We start from the raw sequence: 20538 nt of genomic DNA, 5'->3' as shown, positions 1-20538 counted from the left end.
ACAGACTTAATGAGCTACAATGCATTTGCTTGCATTAGACATTTCATTGTCAGAAGGATTGGCAGGAGAATGATTCAAGTCGGCTGCTGGCTGGGTACCACCCACACTCTCCCACTTGTCTCTCTGTGGCCTAACAATTTAGCCACCAGGCTGGCAGGAGCTGGGAACCACCTGTGATTACTAACGGAAAGTACTCCGTGTTTTTGCAGTGCAGTCCGCAGACCGCTGCTTATTACTTTTGTTATCCATCATCATCATTATGTTTGAATGGAATGAGGAAGAGAGAGGAGAGGAAGAGGATGGGGATAGGGTGGAGACAGTAGCTTCATAATGTAGAGCAAAGAGAAGGAAAATGCCAGAGAGAGGGAAGAAACACTTAACAAAGGAGAACCAAGAGGAGAAAAGAAAGAGAAAGAATAGGAAAAAATTTTGATAGGAAAGACACAGGTTGGAGTAGTAGAACCCAAGACAGAATCAACGTGGCATCTTTGTGGGTCCTGATATAACCCAACCAATTCCCTGTGAATGCCACTTTGTTCATTTCTGAGATGCTTGAGGACAAGACAAGATATTAGAGGTCACTGTCTCAGGCACTGTTCAATAACTTTCTAACCCCTAACAACCTAAAGGCAGCTGTGGCCACTGCAGGGAACAAAGCAGCAGGGGAGAAAGAAGAGAGTCTCAGTTTTTTGGTGACTCATTCTAGCACTGACTTGGCTTTCTGAGAGTTACTTCACTCCACTGGGCTGAACCTAGTCATAATTAATAACAGGATATCTGTTATACAGCAGGTCCAGTATTATCAACAAAGTGCTGCCTGGGGCAGAGGTAGAGGAGAAGAAACAACAGCAAAAGAAAAAGAAAAACAAAACAAAAGCAAAAAATAAGAGGACAACAGTTTCCCATAGTTTTTAGGTTGTAGGGACCTTGTGGCGGGTTTGTAGGTCCATATAACAAACACAGTTGAGGTTCCATGGAAAAAATATTTCAGTGCCAATTCTGTGTCAGAGTGCTGGATGCCTTTTCTATGTAACCCATGTAATCTGCTCAACAGTCCTGTGCCGTGGCTGTTGTTATCCTCCTTGAACTGACGCTGGAAAATAGCTTGCTTGATATAACAGGTTTAAACTCAGGTCTACAGGACTTGAATACTGGTAAATATTTTTAACTTAAAAATAGCTATAAAACCTAGGTTATGTTTAAACAGAGCTTGCTTATGTATTTAAAAGCCAGGAGACCTTCTACCAGAGTCACGATGTCTCTTTTATAGTGTCTAATGTTGTCTTAAAATCTAATGTGTCAATCTATACTTTCATCTTTTCAGAATACTTGAAGATTTTGCAGTGGGAAGAAGATGGAAGAAGTGGACTTGGAAGTCAGAGAAATCTGGCCTGAGATTCTATTTTCACAGATCATCAGCCGGATGATCTGAGAAATCTGTAAAATAGGATTAATAAGATTGGAGGATTTTTTAAAATTTTGTTTTGTTTTGTCATTTTTGTTTTTATTTTTTGAGGATGAAATGAGTTGTGGTAACATACCTAGCACGGTGATTTCCACTTAGGGGACACTAGATGATTGGCTTCTTTCTTTCCTTTTGACATTTCAGGTAGAATTCACTGATTTCAGTATTTACCAAACTGTGCTCTGCAGGACACAGATGTAGTTAATGTTAATTAAAAAGATTTTTATGAAAGCTACATTTTCATCAAAATGTTTTTAATGGTCAGATATGTTGGCTGGAAGTGAATCGCTGTTCTCTTGATTCTATCTCCCTCCCCAAGGATCCCACTATATAGAGCTCATAGATCAATTTCAAGTAGATGAAGGAAATAAGTGTGAAAAATAAGAATTACAACCATGTGGGAGAAAATAAAATGATAGTAAGAATTTCTTTAAGCCCACATAAAAACTCAAAACACGAAGGAAAGAATTTTGGCTGCTTTAAACTTCTGTATGATGTAAGACACCATTTATTTTATTTTTCATTTGATTTATTTTTTAAAAAGATTTTATGTATTTATTTGACAGAGAGTGAGAGAGAGCACAAGCAGTGGGAGCAGCAAAGGGAGAGGGAGAAGCAGATTTACTGTTGAGCAGGGAGCAGGGCACTGGGCTCAATCTTAGGACCCTGGGATCATGACCTGAACCAAAGTCAGACATTTAACTGACTGAACCACCCAGGTGCCCCCATAAAACATCATTTTAAAAAGTCATATACAAGTCATAAACTGTAAGAATATATTTTTAATGTATTTAACAAAGGATTAGTATCTAAATATATAAACACTCTCACATATTAATAAGGAAAAGACAAACAGTTCAATAGAAAAATAAGCCAAAGGTATAAATTCATAATGTGCAAAAGGGGAAGTTGCATGACCAAAAAAACCCCCAAACAAACCAAAAAAGCTTTTCTTCACTAGTAATTGAGGAGATGTCAACTAATGTAAAAATGAAATAATTCACAAAAATTAAAAGGGATGCCAGTACACACCTTTTTATTGTGATTTATTCTTTCTCTAACATTATATTGGAAGTTCTAGCCAGTGCAGCAACATACCTCAACACAAAAGTGAACAGAAACACAGAGATAAATTTAGCCATTGGGAAAGAAAGCACAGAACTATCATTTGTAGATAGTGGAATATTTACCAAGAAAATCAAGAGAAGCTCCACACAAACTATTAAAACCAGTTTAACAATTGTTTAGCAAGTTGATAGAATTTAAATTATGATTTTTTAAAATTCAATTTTTATAAAGTGTGATCAAGTGAGTAATGATAACCGTGATAGCCATTAATGCTAGTATTTTCAATTCTGTCATAGCACATGGTAGGATTTTATTTTCTTGTCTCTTGAAGTTAGATTTGATTAGGTGACTTATTATAACCAATGAAATGTAAGCCCAGTGATACCTGTCACTTCCACGTGAAAGCTTTAAGAGCCGGTTCATGACTTGCTAACGTTTTCCATTATTCCCAGCATGTGGCAATCATCCAGGTAATAGCTGCTCTATCAGTTTAGTTCCTGGGGTGAGAATAAAATAGAGAAACAGAGCAATCTCCTTCCCCTGCCCCCACAATGGATGTCACACATGTAGCGTAAACAAGAAGTAAACTTTGTTGCTTTCAGCCAGTGAGATTTTAGGGCTGCCTGTTAATGCAGCTTGCTCTGCTCCATCCTGAGTCAAACTGTCATTTGCAAAGCATTTACTTTGTGTCAAGCACTGTTCTAAGTCTCTCTCTCTCTCTATCTTCTTTTATATAATTGTTATAACAATCCTATGAGGCAGGTATTATTAGAATTCTTCATTTTATGGATGAGTGAACTATCTCCCAGAAGTTTAGTGACTTGCTTTAGGTAATACGCTTTATAAATGGCAAAACCAGGATTTGACCTCAAACATTTTGGTTTCAATACCAATCTTGTATATTAATCACTTGGTAGGCTGTCTTCCTTAGATGATGTACTGTAACAGCTTTATATCATTTGTAATGGAAAACAAAATTGTAAAATTTCCAGAAAAAGAAACTTTTAAAAGATTATTAAAAACTTTATAGAGAAAATTATAAAACTTCATTAAAGGAAGACTTAAATGACCGGAAAGATAAAACATGATTGTGATACCATGATTTGTGGATGGGAAGGATCAAAACCATAAAGATGGAAACTTATCCCAGATTAATCTCCAAATTCAATGCACTTTTTAAAAAAGTGCACCATGTTTATTTTAAATTATTGTATAATACATCCTTGCATGACTATATTAGTGGGTTTTTTTACTAGTATCTCTCAACAGATGAAAACACACTGACAACAACTCCCTTAATGTTTCTTGATTTAGGAGTTTTTTTTTTTTTTTTAAACAAGTTTGTTTCAGTTTTTTAATTTGAGTATAGTTGACATAGCAATGTTATATTAGCTTCAGGTGTACAACATAGTGATTTAAACTCTCTGTATGTTAGATGTTATGTTCACTGCAAGTGCGGCTACCATCTGTCCCCATATAACACTCTTACAATATCACTGACCATATTCCCTATGTTGCACATTTATTTCCATGACTTATTTCATAAATGGAAGCCCGTAAAACTCAATGCACTTTTAATAAAAAGTCATCAGTTTCTTTATAATGGGATTTGACAAGCTATTCCAAACATTTATGTGGAAATACAAAGGATCAAGAACAGTCAACACAATCCTGAAAAAGAGTAACGGTAGATTTGCCTCACCAGATACTAAAATTTCTGTAAATCTGTAAGAATAAAATGTGCTGGGCTTGACACAGAATAGACAAACCAATGGAAAAAAAAAGAAAGAGGGTATGTGCTATAGTGAGCGCTGTGAGTTGTGTAAGACTGATGAATCACAGACCCGGAGCCTTCAAACAAATAATACATAATGTGTTAATTTTAAAAAAAGAAAAGGAAAGGAAATTTAGAACCAAATCCATTTATTTGATGAGCATGACAATAAAATTTGGGAAGTACAGGATGGATTATTAAATGATACTTGACAATTATGGACATGGGAAAAATTTTTGTACCTGTACATATTTACAAATTGAATTCCAGGTGGGATAAAAGTCTAAGTTTAAAAAGTAATATAATAAAATAGAAGAAAATATAAGAAAAATAATATTTTAATTATATCAGTTCTTATATATAAGATTTGGTATCTTATATATGATGCAAAAGCACAAACTAATAAGGAAAATATTAACAAACTTGACTACACAATAAATTTGGAAAGATACCATGCTCAATGTGAAAAGAGGAGATAAAATACAAGAAATTTGTAATACATATAATCATCAAAGTATTAGTATCCAGAATATATAAAGAGTTTCTACAAATTAACAATAAAAAGACAAACCCAATATAATAATAGGCAAAGACCATGATAGGTAATTCACAGAAGAAACTGACTGCCAACAAAAATTTGAAAAGATTCTTAACACGGCTACTATTCAGGGAAATACAAATTAAGTCACGACATACCCTATCGAACCTACCTAGTGAGTAAAACTTGATCATTCTGATGACACCTACTGGTGAGGTTATGTATTACTAGTGGAGCTCTAAATGTGAAAATGGATACCTGCTAAAAATCCAGCAATTATGCTTTTAGGGAGAAATTTTTACCCTTATGAGGAATCACATATAATTGGTTTTTAACATCACATTATAGAACCAATCAAACTAGATCTTCAGGTACCAACATTTAACTGCGGAAACATATTTTAAAGAAGAAAGATTCTGAAAGGATGTTTAGTATGTACATAAAGTGTTAAAATACACAAACAGTGGTACATTTTCTTTATAAAGGTAAATGTCCTCAGAACTAACACGGGAATGATAGACAACAATTTTGGGAAAGTGGTTGTTTGTGAGGAGGAAAAGAAGTAAAAATGAGAGGTAGGGCTTTAATTTTAGTTGTAATATTTTATATCTCGAAAAAGGAGAAAGAGCCAACAGATGTTAACATCTGTTTAGTGTTAGTGGTGTGTTAAATGGTAACTGTTATAGTATTTTCCCTACTTTTTATTTTTGAATTATTTCATGATTAAAATTTAAACTTAAAATATCCTCGGATGGTATAACTTCATATATATGCTACAGTACAATTATTCTTAGATCTTACAACTAAGTCCTATACTTACTTGTCTTTCATAAATAAGACATTTTCTTTTTTTTCTAGGCTTTTCTTTTAATCCATGCTTTTAAGCAGTTAACTAATTATTTCTAGGATCTTCAGTAAAAATTGTGTGTGTTCTTAAAATATTTTAAACTCTACAGACCTATTTTTGAGATGTCAGCTTTATTGTCATACATTCTCCAGGAAGTAAATGTTATAATCTGTATGGAGGAAATGAGATGGGGGCAGATTGCCTTCAGTCATCCATTAAAAAGGAGCAAAGCTGTTTCTTGTACGTAGGACTTTATCCTCCAAATCAGATGCTTGCTTTATTCTCTTCTGCCTTCAACTGTTCTTATTTTTTGTTTTTGTTTTGTTTTGTTTTTTTGATGCATGATAGGCTCCACATGGGTGGGGGGCAAAGGTGATGTGGAAATATCACTTTGGCCATGGCCTCAATGTTCTCCTTATGTAGCAAATAAATCTGCCTCTAATGGAGGGGAATGCTGATGATTAATATAAATAGGCGTAATATAAAAAAGTAGTCTATAAAAATGTGAAAAATGCTTTTAGCAAGCATCATAAATTCTTATGTTAATTAAATGTCTTTTTAAAAAAGATTTTATTTATTTATTTGAGGGTGAGAAGAGAGATTGCAAGAGTGGAGTGAAGGACAGAGGGAGAAGCAGACTCCCCCCTGAGCAGGGAGCCCTATGCAGGGCTCCATCCCAGAATTTGCGATTATGAGCCAAGCCCTTGGCAGACACCCAACCAACTGAGCCACCCAGGTGCCCCGGGAATTAGATGTCTTTAAGGTAGTTATTTACCGAGGTAGAAGTAAGAAAGGCAAGGGTGAAATGAACCAGGGAACAGGATGGTAGAAAGGGTTTTGGTCAGTGACTATATATTTGGGTTCAAAAAAGTGTCAAGAGTGAAATTCACTTATTTCTTCTTCCTCCATGAGGAGAAGGAAAGAAGGCATTGGAAGGGAAAAAAGAGACAAAAGAGGTACAAGGATCTGGGATGATAAAGGGCTGCTGACAACTGCCTCATGGGCTATCAGTGACTCTAAGGCTCCTCTGCATTCGTCATAATCCATTCTTTCTGGTCCTGCAGAGTTTTCAAGGTGGGAGCCTGACATTTAGGAATGAGGCATGTAACCCAATCTGTTGTGGTCCATGCACTGATGGCGTGTAGAGCTAGCAATTGGCATTATTGAAAGTGGAACCAGACAAGATATTAGAAGGGCAAGGAAAGAGGAAGGATGTGGACATGTGGGAGCTGCAGGAGAGAGTCACTGAAGTGTGTGACGTGCAGGTCTTCTGCCTGCCAAGCGGAGTTCATTAAGTGGCAAGAGTCTATTGCTTTCAGCTCGCAAACAGAAAGATGGCAATGACAGCTCAGTTGTCACTATTAGAAAAGACAACTCTTTCTTGACACTCTTCCTCCAATTTAAAAAAAAAGTATCAAATCACACATTGGAATGAATATAATGAAAATGTCTGCGACGAAAATGTCCTACATAAATTGTATTTAAAAATACCAGAAGTGAAGGACTTTTATCTAGGTTCTAGTTGACAATTGTATATGAAAAGGAGGAAAAACACTTAGTGGAGGTATTTTTCACGAACATATTATGTATGAAGGAAAGTTTTAAATATAGATAGATTTTAAAACAACATACTATGAAGAGATGCAGATCCCAAGAGAAGAAATGTAGGGAGAAGAATAAAAATAAATGTGCCTGGAAAACTCTCTAATGGCATTTATTTAGCAAAATACTCATCTAGCTCTATGAGAGAGATGCCTTTAGTGATTGAACTAAATTTTTCCCTTATTTATTTATAAATCTATATATTAAATTCATATTTATTGGGGGCCCATTACGTGCCACACACTGTTTTAGGTGTTTGGGGTGTATAAATCAATCAAAGACACAAAAATCGGGCACCTAGGTGGCTCAGTGGGTTAAGCCGCTGCCTTCGGCTCGGGTCATGGTCTCAGGGTCCTGGGATCGAGTCCCGCGTTGGGCTCTCTGCTCAGCAGGGAGCCTGCTTCCTCCTCTCTCTCTCTCTGCCTGCCTCTCTGCCTACTTGTGATCTTTCTCTGTCAAATAAATAAATAAAATCTTTAAAAAAAAAAAAAAAGACACAAAAATCCCACTGTTGTGTGTCTCACATTCTAATGGGGGAAGAAATAAACACAATAAACAAACAGATTATGTAATACATTACAGAGTGATAAGTGTTGCAAAAAATCCATGAAAGAGGGGGTGAGGGAGTGTGTGTACGTGTGAGGAGATAGGGTACCATTTTATATTAAGCAAGGCCTTGTGAGGAGATAGTATTTGGGCCAAGACTTGAAGGTGGGGGAAAGACCTGTAGATGATACGAAGGCTTTTGCCTTCAGGGAGCCCCTGGGGTATTTTGAGCAGAGGAATGAGATAATCTACCTTAGATTTGAAAAGGGTCATGCTGTCAGGAATAGGTTGTGGAATGGCAAGTGTGGAAGCACGGAGACCCCTACGGACACTCCGGCAGCCATTCAGGTCAAAGTTGATGGCTGGAGCAAGTGGTAACAGTAGAAAGGGTGAAAAGCCATAGGATTCCAGATATATTTTACAGGTAAGGCCAACAAGTTTCTCTGATAGAATGCATAAAAAGGATACGAAGTAAAAGAGAAAGACCTAGAAATCCGGGGTGACTCTGAGGTTTTGACAAGAGCATCTGCAAGGAGGCAATTGCTATCAACCGATGCGGAGATTCTGCAGGTTTGGATGGAAAGACTAGAGTTTGATTTTGGACATGTCAAATTTCAAATGGCTATTAGATATACAAATAGAAATGTTATGAAGTCAGCTAAATAAAGTAACCGAGTTTGGAAGAGATGGCTAGTTGGAGATACAGAAATCAGCCTATAACCCATAGTGAGGGGACCTGATAAAATTACCTGGAAAGTAAATGTAGATGGAAAGGAGAGAGGTCTAAGGACTAAGCCTTGGGGTCCTCCAGTGTTAAGAGACTCGGAGAAGGGAGACCAATAGGAGAGACGGAGAGAAGGAAATCTTTGTGAGGTAGAAGGAAAACCAAGAAAATATAGTATCCCCAAAGCCAAGAAAGAAAATACTAGAGAGTGAGTAATCAAATGTGTTAAAAGCTTGTGATGGGATTTAAAAATGGGGAGGTAGCAGAGTCACTAGCGACATGACATCAAAAAGGCCCAGTGTAGACTGGTAAGGGTGAAAGGCTTACTGGAATAGATTTTTAACAGCTATTATAATTTATAGAACATTTTACAAAGCTCTCTTAAGAGAATTACTTACGAGTCTCTCATTTGAAATGGACTTTAAAATGTAATTTATAGGGCGCCTGGTTCCTAGGAGAGCCTGCTTCCTCCTCTCTCTCTGCCTGCCTCTCTGCCTACTTGTGATCTCTCTCTCTCTCTCAAATAAATAAATAAAATCTTAAAAAAAATGTAATTTATATTAGTTTGTCCAAATTATTTTGTTTTGTTTTAATTTTTTTTCACAATGCAACCAAGTACACACAATATCCAGACCATGTCAAAATGTTTTGGTAATTGCACTGTAATTATTAAATTAATTACTTTCTCATTTCCTTTTATTTTTCTTCATAGTAATAACTATGGTAATTTCGGGACAATTATGTAATACTCATAATTTTCCAAAATATGATAACACAATAATGAAAAATCTTTGGTTTAACCACACCAAGTACCTTGGCTGGAAGCTTACTCCCAATATGTTATTTTTATTTATTTTATCTTTCTCCCCTTGTTTTCAGATTTATTTCATTCCCCTTTGAAACATAGAACTTTGGCTTTCTTTGAGCCATTCCTATCCTACTGTATTCTTTTTTTTTTTTTTAATTAAAAAAGAGAGAGAATGAGAGTATGAGCAGGGAGTGGGGAAAAGGAGAAGCAGACTTCATGACAAGCAGGAAATCTGATATGGTACTCGATCCCAGGACCCTGGGTTCATGACTTGAGCCAAAGGTAATGCCTACTACCCCACTGAGCCACCCAGGTGTCCCCGGTTATATTTTTCTAATTAGGTCTTGGGTCACATTCAGAAAACAAGATGCTTGGGGCACCTGGGTGGCTCAGTGGGTTAAGCCACTGCCTTCGGCTCAGGTCATGATCTCAGGGTCCTGGGATCGAGCCCCGCATCATGCTCTCGGCTCAGTGGGGAGCCTGCTTCCCCCTCTCTCTGCCTGCCTCTCTGCCTACTTGTGATCTCTCTCTCTGTCAAATAAATAAATAAAATCTTTAAAAAACAAAACAACAAAACAAAACAAAACAAAAAGATGCTGGACTCACATAGCCAGCACCAGGGATCGGTGGCAAGTTCCCACTCTGGTCCTTTCCGACATGTTACTTTTAAAGATGCAAATGTTAAAATATTCCATCCTTAGGTGTGGGATTACAATGACATCATCTTTCTATTTACTTACTAGACAAAAGTTCAGTGACAGCAGTCAGTTCTTTATTCCTCCCTGTATCCACATCTTTGCTATGGCCCTCCAGCATGAGTGGACTGACCTGTCCCACTACTTGAAAGTGGATTCAACCATGTGACTTCCTTTGGCCAATGGGGCATAACACAAAGCCCGAGATGGGCTTGTGTGTTGGATTTGCTCCCTGGTGTTTCTGGCATCACCATGGGAACGTACTGAGCCCTCCTGCTAGAGGACGAGAGACATGGAACACAGAACCATGTCATCCCAGTTGTTCCAGTCAAGATAGTCTAGATCAGCCAACTCCCAGCTGACACCCAAACATGTGGGCCCTAAAAACTAAGTCATGATAGCCACTAAAGTTTTGTGGCCATAGATAACTAATATTCTTTTTCTGGCTCTTAGAGTCAAATGTATTTCTCAGTGCAGTCATGCCATTAGGAATAGGTAATTGACTTATAGGCAATATAAGTTTGAAACGTTTATATTTTTCTATCATCAACACATTTCCAATTTCCCACTCAGTTGTCTGCATGCCTATAGTTAAAACCTCTGTCCCTAGTCTAAGCAGGTGGCTTCACCTTCTACTTTTCTGAATAGATTAAGTAAATGTGAATGCTCTTAATTTTCTCCCTGACAACAATCTAATTTGACTTTCATCTATCGCTTTTCTGTCATTCTTTCACTTTCAGAAGAAGAAATGTATCTCCTTTTCGTGGCTAACCCTTCACACTGTACTCCTGCTGCATTCCCTTTTCCCTCCCCTGACTTTGCTTCATCGAATATGCTTTTTATTTTCTATCTTCACTCTTTTTCACTCTACTTGCTCTTTCCCTTCAGCATACAGTTAAATTCCTGTTTCTTCTGAAGACAGAACCCCACCTTTTCCTCCATGCTTTTGTGCTCTCAATGACTATTGAAATTCTTCATAATTTTATCATGTCTACTTTCTCATTTCTTACTTTATTTATTTATTTATTTATTTTCCTGCCTGGAGCTATCTTCATCCTGCCAACTGAAAGCGCTCTCTGAAAGACCACCAAGGATGCTCTCCAGGCTTATAACAGGTAACTTCTTAAGATAATTTAGTACAACTGATGACTTGCTCTTTTTTGCAACTCTGTCTTACATTCACAAGATACAGCACCCCGCCGTTTCTTGCCTCACCTCGCTTCTTGATTGCTTTTTCTCTTCTAACCTCCACATTTCAGTTTCCCCTAAGGCTCACCCTTCTCTTTTTCCCTCCCCGCTTTCCCCTCTCTTTCCTGCTCTTCTCATCTACTTTAGTCTTTTCCTCTTGGCAAGTTTGTAGGTTTCCATGGTGTCAACTAAAATCTCATTGGACAGGACTCATAAAATGACCTCTTCAGATTCTATCATACTTTAATCATCTATTTCCAATTGCTTGTAAGCTCTCTCCAGTACTTCATACTTACATATTCATAATCAAGTAAGCTATTTGCCCTCTTTTCACACATTCTGTGCTGCAATGTTCCAAACGGTATTACCACACTCCTGAAATGCTAACTTCGGATCCATCTTTAATCTTCCAAGTATTTTATACTCAACCTCAAATCTTTTGTCATACCCCGTGGAGTTTACTTTTCAATATCTCTCTTTCCCATCCTCTTTTTTCTGATCTCCCAGCCGTTACCTTGTTTTTAACCTTACTAAGTTTCAAGTGCATTTTTTTTTTTTTTTTAAGTAATTCTCTACTGGTCCAATCTACCTTCTCTAAGTCCTAGCATAGCCTTTCTAAGACAAAGTTCTGATTAATTATTTCTCTACTCCAAAATCTTCACTGTTTCTTTACTATGTATGCACTAGAGTTTACACCAGGTTTTCTCAAGACAAACTAAAACAGATTAAGTTAGGATAATTGTTGAAAAGCAGATTTCCAGGCCCCTCCCTCAAGCCGTTTGTATCAGAATCTCTGGGAATGGGGACCTGAAGTGGACAACCTCCTGTTCTCTGCAATTCACTAAGTTAAATTTGCCTGCATGTTGAGTTTAATATATGGATTGTTTCCTTCAATTGAGTTTAATGTGCAATTCCACTAGGACATTTCATTAATCAGATCTACTTGGATTTTTCATATTATTTCAAAAATAATAAAAAAGGCTTACTCTATTTTTCAAAATTTCAAAATTTGAAAAATAGAGCAAGATAATTTTTTATTATTTTCGATAGATGCTTTTATTTTGTGATCTAGCATTTTCATTTCAACTGTCTCAAAAAATTCTAACATATATACATATATCTACAATGAGTTATGTTTGAGAATACTCATTACGAATAAATAATAATGAACCAGTAGAAACAAACTAAATTTTCCTTATTAGAGGAATGGAAAATAAACTAGAGTTAATTTTTCCAGTGTTTTACTATACAGCCATTAAAAGGAGTGAATGACTTAAATATATCTATAAGAGTAAATCTTAAAATATAATGTTAAAAATAAGTTACTATTTATGTAAAATTTTAAGTATACACTTTCACTCTATGTAGCTACCGTCTATTTATCCATTATCTATTACCCTCCTTGACCCAACTGTATCTTGCACCTGCTTTGTAAAAAAAATGAAAACAATTTTTATGTCTGCCACAAATCAAAACCCAAGAAGGCTGAAACTTTCTGAAGAGCAGGAGAAACTTTCTTTATATATATAGTGCTGGGTTAATAATTGTAAGGTGTGTGAAGACATTTATAACTTAACTGGCCAAATTTTAATTCTTATCACAAATACATTGTTTGTATGAGAAATAAAAATTCTAAACCAAGATTTGGAGTTATCACATGCCTGGGGGGAAAGATCACATTCTTTGATGAGTGACCAAAACTGTAATTAAACATTGAATAACTTGGACCTTCTTTCTTCTCAGTAAACACTAAAAAGAAGGCATTTACTTTAATGAAAACAAAAGCAAAACCTTATATAGTTTAAGATTTTAGTAATATCATTGTCTCATTTAGTCATTTTCATAACTGCTCATTTTGTTCCAGTAGTGGTTTGAATCTTAATATTTTATAATGGTTTCCTTCTCTTCTTCTTCTTTTTTTTTTTTTATTTTAAAGATTTTTTTTACTTACTTGACAGAGAGAGAGATCACAAGTAGGCAGAGAGAGAGAGTGGGAAGCAGGCTCCCCACTGAGCAGAGAGCCTGATGTGGGGCTCGATCCCAGGACCCTGAGATCATGACCTGAGCTGAAGGCAGAGGCTTAACCCACTTAGCCACCCAGGCGCTCCTCCTTCTCTTCTTGAGGACAGTAATGGCCAGTACAATGCTTGATGTCTCAAAATACTTATTTCAACAGTATTGGTTCAACCCAGTGTATCTCTCAAATAACATTGTGACATAGATTTTTCTCTTAACTTTACTCAATGCTGAATTAAAGTCTTTATATGTATTGTATTTGTGCTGTAGTAAAGGAATGAAAACTGGCTTGAGACTTGCGTACTCTGACTTTAGCAGAGTAATCCCCTCAGGGGAACAGAGAAAAGCGAACTTTTTGGGGGATGGTGGTGGGTCTTTAGTTCTGTATATACATTAATTTATCTCTTTTTATAAAGGCAACAATCCAAAGCAATTATAGCAAATTATTAACATCTGCTTAATCCCCGTGGAGGCTACATATGTATTCAAAATGTTTTATAATTAAACATTTTAAAAGGAGGGGATGGAGGAAGAGAAATTGCTCTCTGGGATAATCTTGGAATGTTCTGACCACCTCAGATTAAACACATTTTAAATCCAAAATCTCTAGGCGATTTCTTTTATTCCCTTCCAGTTTTTCTTCTTTTAATTGAGGTATGGTTGATATACAACATCGTATCAGTTTCAAGTGTATAACCCAGTGATTTGACATTTATATACATTACAAAATGATCACCACCATAAGTCTAGTTACCCTCTATCCTCATACATAGTTATTACAATATTATTGCCTGGATTCCCTATGCTATACATTATATCCCCATCACTTGTTTATTTTGTAATTTGCAGGTCTGTACTTTTCAATCCCTCTATGTGATTCCTTTTATTAGTTTTTATAGATGAAACGACGGAGTGATCTAACTTTGCTTCCCCATCCGCGGATGGGTTAACTTCTTGCTGACTGCCTCTCCACCAGGCACTGGCAATCTGTAGTCACTTGGATCAATACATTTGTAGCTCCCCGTCGTGCTCTGGACCAAGCTCTTGCCTTGCTTCTTGCATCTGTCCAGGCCTGCAATCACCTGTACAACTGCTTGCTCATAACCCCCTGTTGTCTTAACGTTGACACTACCTTCAGTCTTTTAAGATCTCTGGGCTGAATCAATCTACTTAATCAATAGATTTAGGTTTCCTGGGAAGATGCCTCCTGGTTCTCAGTATGTTTTGTATATACCCAATCTTAGTTCTGTCGGGTCACTGTCCCAGTCTGTCCCAGACTTTATGTGAGTAGTTCCACTCACAGCCTTTTTCGCTGCTCCTATCTCAAGTTTACTTAACACCTAAAAGCATCTGTCTGGTGAGCACCAGATTTTAATGACACAGTTAAGAAATGATGCCAGGATTGGAAATAAATACTGGAGAATTCTAGAAATAGAGTTAATGAAAAAAGAAATGGGAATGAATGAAATTATCCCAAAAGAAATCTTAGAAGTAAAAAAGGAAAAAAAAAAACAAGGAATGACCTCTAAAATGGGCGGCTCGAAGCAGTGGGAAAGGATTCAGCTAAGAAAACTGGAACGGGATAAAGCGAAAAAAAAAAAAAAAGGTCAAGTGAATAGGAAGAAGAGAACCTGGAAGGACCACTACCTTGGAAGCCAAGAAGTGGAAAGTTGCAAGCAATAGAGAGTGGCAAAAATATTCACTGTTTTAGGACACTTAATAAGAATAATGCCATTGGAGCTGAAAATTAAGATGTCATTGTATATTTCAGCAAGAGGACAGAGTGGGGTAGAAGTCATACTGAAAAGTATAATAAGCATAAAGTGAGGAGTGGGTACAGACTGTACCAAAAAGATTCTCTAATGTGCGTTAAAATTATTTGGATGGAGCGGTGAAGCTGTTAACATATAGAGATTTCTGAGTCTCAGTCTTAGAAGTTCTAATTTAGTTTTATCAAAAATCCATAAATGTGCATCCCAGTTTTAATAAAGCCTGGGCTATTAAAAACAATTGGCAATGAAAAAAAGGGAAGATATGGAGGAGAAACTTATTTGCTGGTGGGAGTGTCGACAAGTACCTTGTAAATTTTAAACTTGTTTCCCTGAGAATGCTTCTTCTCTGGGGCAATAAGATGTCACCCAGCCAATACAAAGACCAGCCTGCTTAGCAGTTGTACTTTTCACTATGAATTATTTAATTGCCTTTTGGTATAAATCAGTTTGAACATCATGACCTAATATATCCTAGGGCCTGATGACCCTTGGATAAACTGAATGTTGATATTTTAGACTTTAATAAATATTTATTGTTTGATTCTCCCTCTGAATTATTCAGAAAGCTCTGAATTATTTCCCTACCATCACTTTATCAGCCTCCTCTCTTCTTTGCCAAGAACAAAGATTACTAGGGATAACCTTCTAGGCAATCTTTGCAAAAAGCCTTCTACTATTTTCAAGTCCTCAAAAGCTCACTCTTTTTAAACCCTTGACATCTGAATTCTACCCCTCCTCGTTTACTTAAATTATACTATTTAAGGTCACCCAGTGATGACAGAAATCCACATTTAATTGTGTTTTTGGTTTTTAATTTTTGACTACTCTGAAGCACTAAAGATTGTTAATGCCACTTTCCTAAAATTATCTCTCCTTCAGATGTTTTCTGTTCTCCATCCTACTGTCTTGTGGAAGGCTGTAAAGCATCGCTTTTTCAATATTTATGTAGTATTCTAATCTGCTTTTATATATACAAATGTAAATTGTATGCACATTAGATAGAACTTTCTGATTTCCGGTCCTCCCTTCCTTTTAGTTACTATCTGATATTTCTCACTACTTATTAAACTTTTAAATTTGATTGCCCTACCATGACAGAATCTCAAATGCAATGGCAAAAGTAAAAATAAACATTTGTCTCTATTTTTCAGGTATTTCGTTTTTGTACAGAAATACAGCTGATTCCTATACGTGACTTTGTATCTTGCAACTTTACTAAATTTGATCAGTTCTAAAGTGGTTTGGTGAAGCCTTTGAAATATTCTCTATATAAGATCACATTGTCTGCAAACAAAGACAATTTTATTTCTTTTTTTGGGAGTTGGATGTTTTTTATTTCTTTTTCTTGTCTATTTGCTCTGGCTGTACTAAAAATATAGTACTATGTTGAGTAGGAGTGGTGAGACTGTGCACCCTTGTCTTGTCCCTGATCTTAGAAGATCAATAGTCTTTCACTGTTGGAAATGATGTTAGCTATGGTCTTGTTAATATGTTCTTCATGATGTTGAGGTACAGTCCTTCTATATTCACTTTGTTGAGAGTTCTTATCATGAAAGGATATATTTCATCAAATGCTTTTTTTAAATTTTGCATCTACAGCAATGATCATATGATTTTTATCTTTCATTCTATTAATATGGTATATTATATTTATTGATTTATGTATGTTGAACCACCTATATATTGCACACATAAATTCTACTTGCTCATGGTATATGACCTTTTCAATAAACTATAGAATTTGGCTTACTATATTTTGTAGAGAATTTTTGCATCTATACTCATCAGGTTTGGCCTATAGTTTTCTTTTCTTATAGTATCGTTATCTATCTTTGACATTAGGGTAATGCTGTCTTTGTAAAATGAGTTTGAGAATGTTCCTGTCTCTTCAATTTTTGGAAGAGATTAAGATAGATTGGTATACATTTTTTTTTTAAAGATTTTATTTATTTGGCAGAGAGAGATACAGCAAGAGAGGGAACATAAGCAGGGGGAGTGGGAGAGGGTGAAGCAGTCTTCCTGCTGAGCAGGGAGCCCAATATGGGGCTCGATCCCAGGACTCTGGGATTATGAACTGAGCTGAAGGCAGACGCTTAATGACTAAGCCACCCAGGAACAGAATTAAGAGCCCAGAGATAAACTTGCATATGTGGTCAACTAATATTTGACAAGAGAGCCAAGTACACTCAATGGAAAAAGTACAGTGTTGGGAAAACTAGATAATCACATGCAAAAGAATATTAGACCTCTATCTTACATTATTCACAAAAATTAACTCAACTGTATTGAAAACCTAAATGTAAGACCTGAAACTATAAAACTTCCAGAAGAAAATAGGTAAAAGCATCTTGACATTGGTCTTGGAAACATTTTGTTGTTGTTTGCTTTGTTTTGTTTTCGGATATGACACCAAAGGCACAAACTACAAAAGCAAAAATCAGTAACTGGACTACATCAAACTAAAAACTTTTGCACAGGGGCACCTGGGTGACTCAGTGGGTTGGGCCACTGCCTTCGGCTTGGGTCATGATCTCAGGATCCTGGGATCGAGTCCCGCATCGGGCTCTCTGCTCGGCGGGGAGCCTGCTTCCTCCTCTCTCTTTCTCTCTCTGCCTGCCTCTCTGCCTATTTGTGATCTCTCTCTGTCAAATAAATAAATAAAATCTTAAAAAAAAAAACTTTTGCACAGACAAAGAAACAGTCAACAAAATAAAAGGGCAATCTTTGAAATGGAAGAAAATAATTGCAAACCAAAAAATAAAGAGAATTATACAACTCAATAGCAAAAAACCCACACAAATAATTTGCTTAAAGTATAGGCAGAGAAATTAAATAGATATTTTCCAGAGAAGGCATACAATTGCTTAACAGGTACATGAAAAGGTTTTAACCATCACTAACCATCCAGGAAATGCAAATCAAAACCATGAGGAGATATCACCTTACAGACAAGAAATGACAAATGTTGGTGAGGATGTGGAGAAAATGAAACTCTTGTGCACTGTTGACAGAAATGTAAATTAGTGCAGCCACTATGGAAGGTGGTATAGAGATTCCTCAAAATATTAAGAGAAAAAAAACTCCAAAAACAAAAAATAAAAATTAAAAACAGAAATACCATGCAATCCAGTAATCCTACTTCCAAGTATTTACATCTAGAAAATGAAAATATTAATTTGAAAATATATATGCATCCCCATGTTTGTGTCCATCTATAGATGAATGGATAAAGATGTGGCATATATACACAATGGAATATTACTTATCCATGAAAAAGAATGAAATCTTGCCATTTGTGACAACGTGAATGAACCCAGAAGGTATTATGGTAGGTAAAATAAATAAGACAGGGAAAGACAAATTCCTTTATATGTGGAATCTGAAAAACGAAACAACAAACCAATCAGCCAACCAACCAACCAACCCAGCAAACAAACCAGAAACAAACTCATAAATAGCCAGAACTGGTGGTTTCCAGAAGGGAGGGAGATTGGGGGTAAGAAAAATAGAGGAAGAAAAGTAATAAGCACAAACTCCCAGTTATAAAATAAATTTTTGCCTTATCTATGTCACACAGATGGAATCATTCAGTATATAAACTTTATTTGGGGTTACTTGCACATAGCAGAACACTTTTGAGATTCATTCATGTTGCACATATCAGTTCAGTTTAATTTTATTTACTGATGAATATTATTCCATCATGTGGTTGCCCTACAATTGGTTTGTCCATTGACCAGTTATGAACATTTGGGTGTTTCATTTTTGGCTGTAATGAAAAAGCCCACTGCAAACATTTGTATGAACATCTTTGTCTGTATATATGTTGTCATAAAAATAGCTCTTTAGTTATCTCCCTGCCTATAGTTTCTCAAGGTCATGGTGCCAACAGAAAAAAATTAATAGCTGCAATAGTGTTTTTCACTCAAACCAAAACATTTAGTGGTTTTCCATTACATCAGGTTTATTGGACAAATATCAATGATTTGATAACCTTATTTATTAGACGTTATTAGATAAACTTCAGAGCACTTGTCTTTGCTTCTAAGATTGATCTTAATGTACTTTTTTGTGTATATTACTAACCATATGCTCAACTATACTCCTGGATTAGTTACATTCCCAGCATGCCTTGTATTTTAATACTTTCTTCCTCTATTTACACCATTAATTTAAATAGAACTTAGCTAAGTAAACATTCATTGATTACCTATATGTATAAGTTACAATGCTTTGTAGATACGAGTATCCCTTGTTGATCAAATCTTATTGGTTCCTGAATTTCTGAGTAAAAACAGTGAGAGTTCAGCTAGGAAGGATACTGGCCCTATCTTAAAAATTTATTTGAGTCTTTTTGAACTCAGACAGTGACAGCAGTTTCTAGCTCCAGGCAAATCTCTTGTATATAATGGGTGCTTAATAAAATCATCTTTAAATGATTTTAATTTATATCAATGGTATGAGCATTGGAGTAGATTTCAAGTGAGTATGGTGCATTTATTTTTAGAGGCAGTGAAATAGAGGCATCATGAAAATGTGGGAAGAGAGCTAAAGAGAGATCACATTTAAAGACATAGCTTGAAGCAGCAATTACATAGATGTGGTGGTACCAAGAGACTGAATACGGTCCCTGAGGGAGAAAGTAAAGAATGAGGAAAGACAGAGCTGGGAGAGCTTTGGGGAATGCAAGCATTTCATGCCTGCTTGCCAGAGTAGGACTGAGATAATTAAAGAATGAGTGGAGCAAAAGGAGTATCAGAGATGAGAATATGCAGGGTAATAGGCATGCTGGTGGAGAGGGAGGGTATGGTAAAAGGCTTGCTCATTTATTGAATGACTATTACGTGTCTGAAAGAGATTGATTGGCAATTTACATAATTTGCTTCATTTAATCTCCATAATATTTCCCACGAAGTAGGTAATATCATTCTATTTTTATAGGTGAGAAGGCTTATGCTCAGACAATTTAATACATTTTCTTATGGTAATATGGCTGGGAAATAGTGTGACTGGGTTAAATATTAAGCAGAGTGAGGGCATCTTGTTTCATGTTTGCCTTGTTTACTATTGATCCCCAGAGCCTCGTTTAGTCCTATGCACATTTTGTGCATTCCATAAATACTTATTGATTGTATTAAATCAAACATAGGTCTGTTTGGCTTCAAAGCTCATGATCTTTGCACAGTACCTCACTGAATGGTCACAGAAACCAAGGAAGGTGAAAGTTTGAATACAAAAACATACACTAAGTTATTTAGAGATGTTGAGTCATTCGAGGATTTAGAAGAGTACACTGAATTTTTCAGTGTGGAGGGTAGTTATTGGCAACTTTTAAAAAAGCCTTTTCTACAGAATACACTTAGAAGTCAATGTACTAGGTTGGAAAATGCCTTGCCTCAGCAAATGTTGGGTTTGCACACTGGTTCCTGCACAAAGTGCAATATTCCATGGCTCTGAAGTAACCAGCTGGTCAGCTCATTCCTACTGCTTGATCC

The 20538-nt window shown here is 36.2% G+C and overlaps 1 long non-coding RNA gene across 1 annotated transcript in view; it reads left to right on the top strand.

Annotated features, from left to right (window-relative positions):
- LOC309870366 overlaps positions 1-3616 on the top strand; it is a 45740-nt gene extending 42124 nt beyond the window's left edge. Inside the window, exon 2 of the long non-coding RNA XR_014314538.1 lies at positions 1325-3616. This is a non-coding gene — a long non-coding RNA (uncharacterized lncRNA). The remainder of the gene's footprint in view (positions 1-1324) is intronic.
- Positions 3617-20538: the final 16922 nt, after the last annotated feature.

This window comes from Mustela nivalis, assembly GCF_964662115.1.
Source record: "Mustela nivalis genome assembly, chromosome: 7".
NCBI lineage: Eukaryota > Metazoa > Chordata > Mammalia > Carnivora > Mustelidae > Mustela > Mustela nivalis.
Note: the sequence above shows the minus strand (reverse complement) of the source record. Positions and strands in the feature narration are given on the sequence as shown.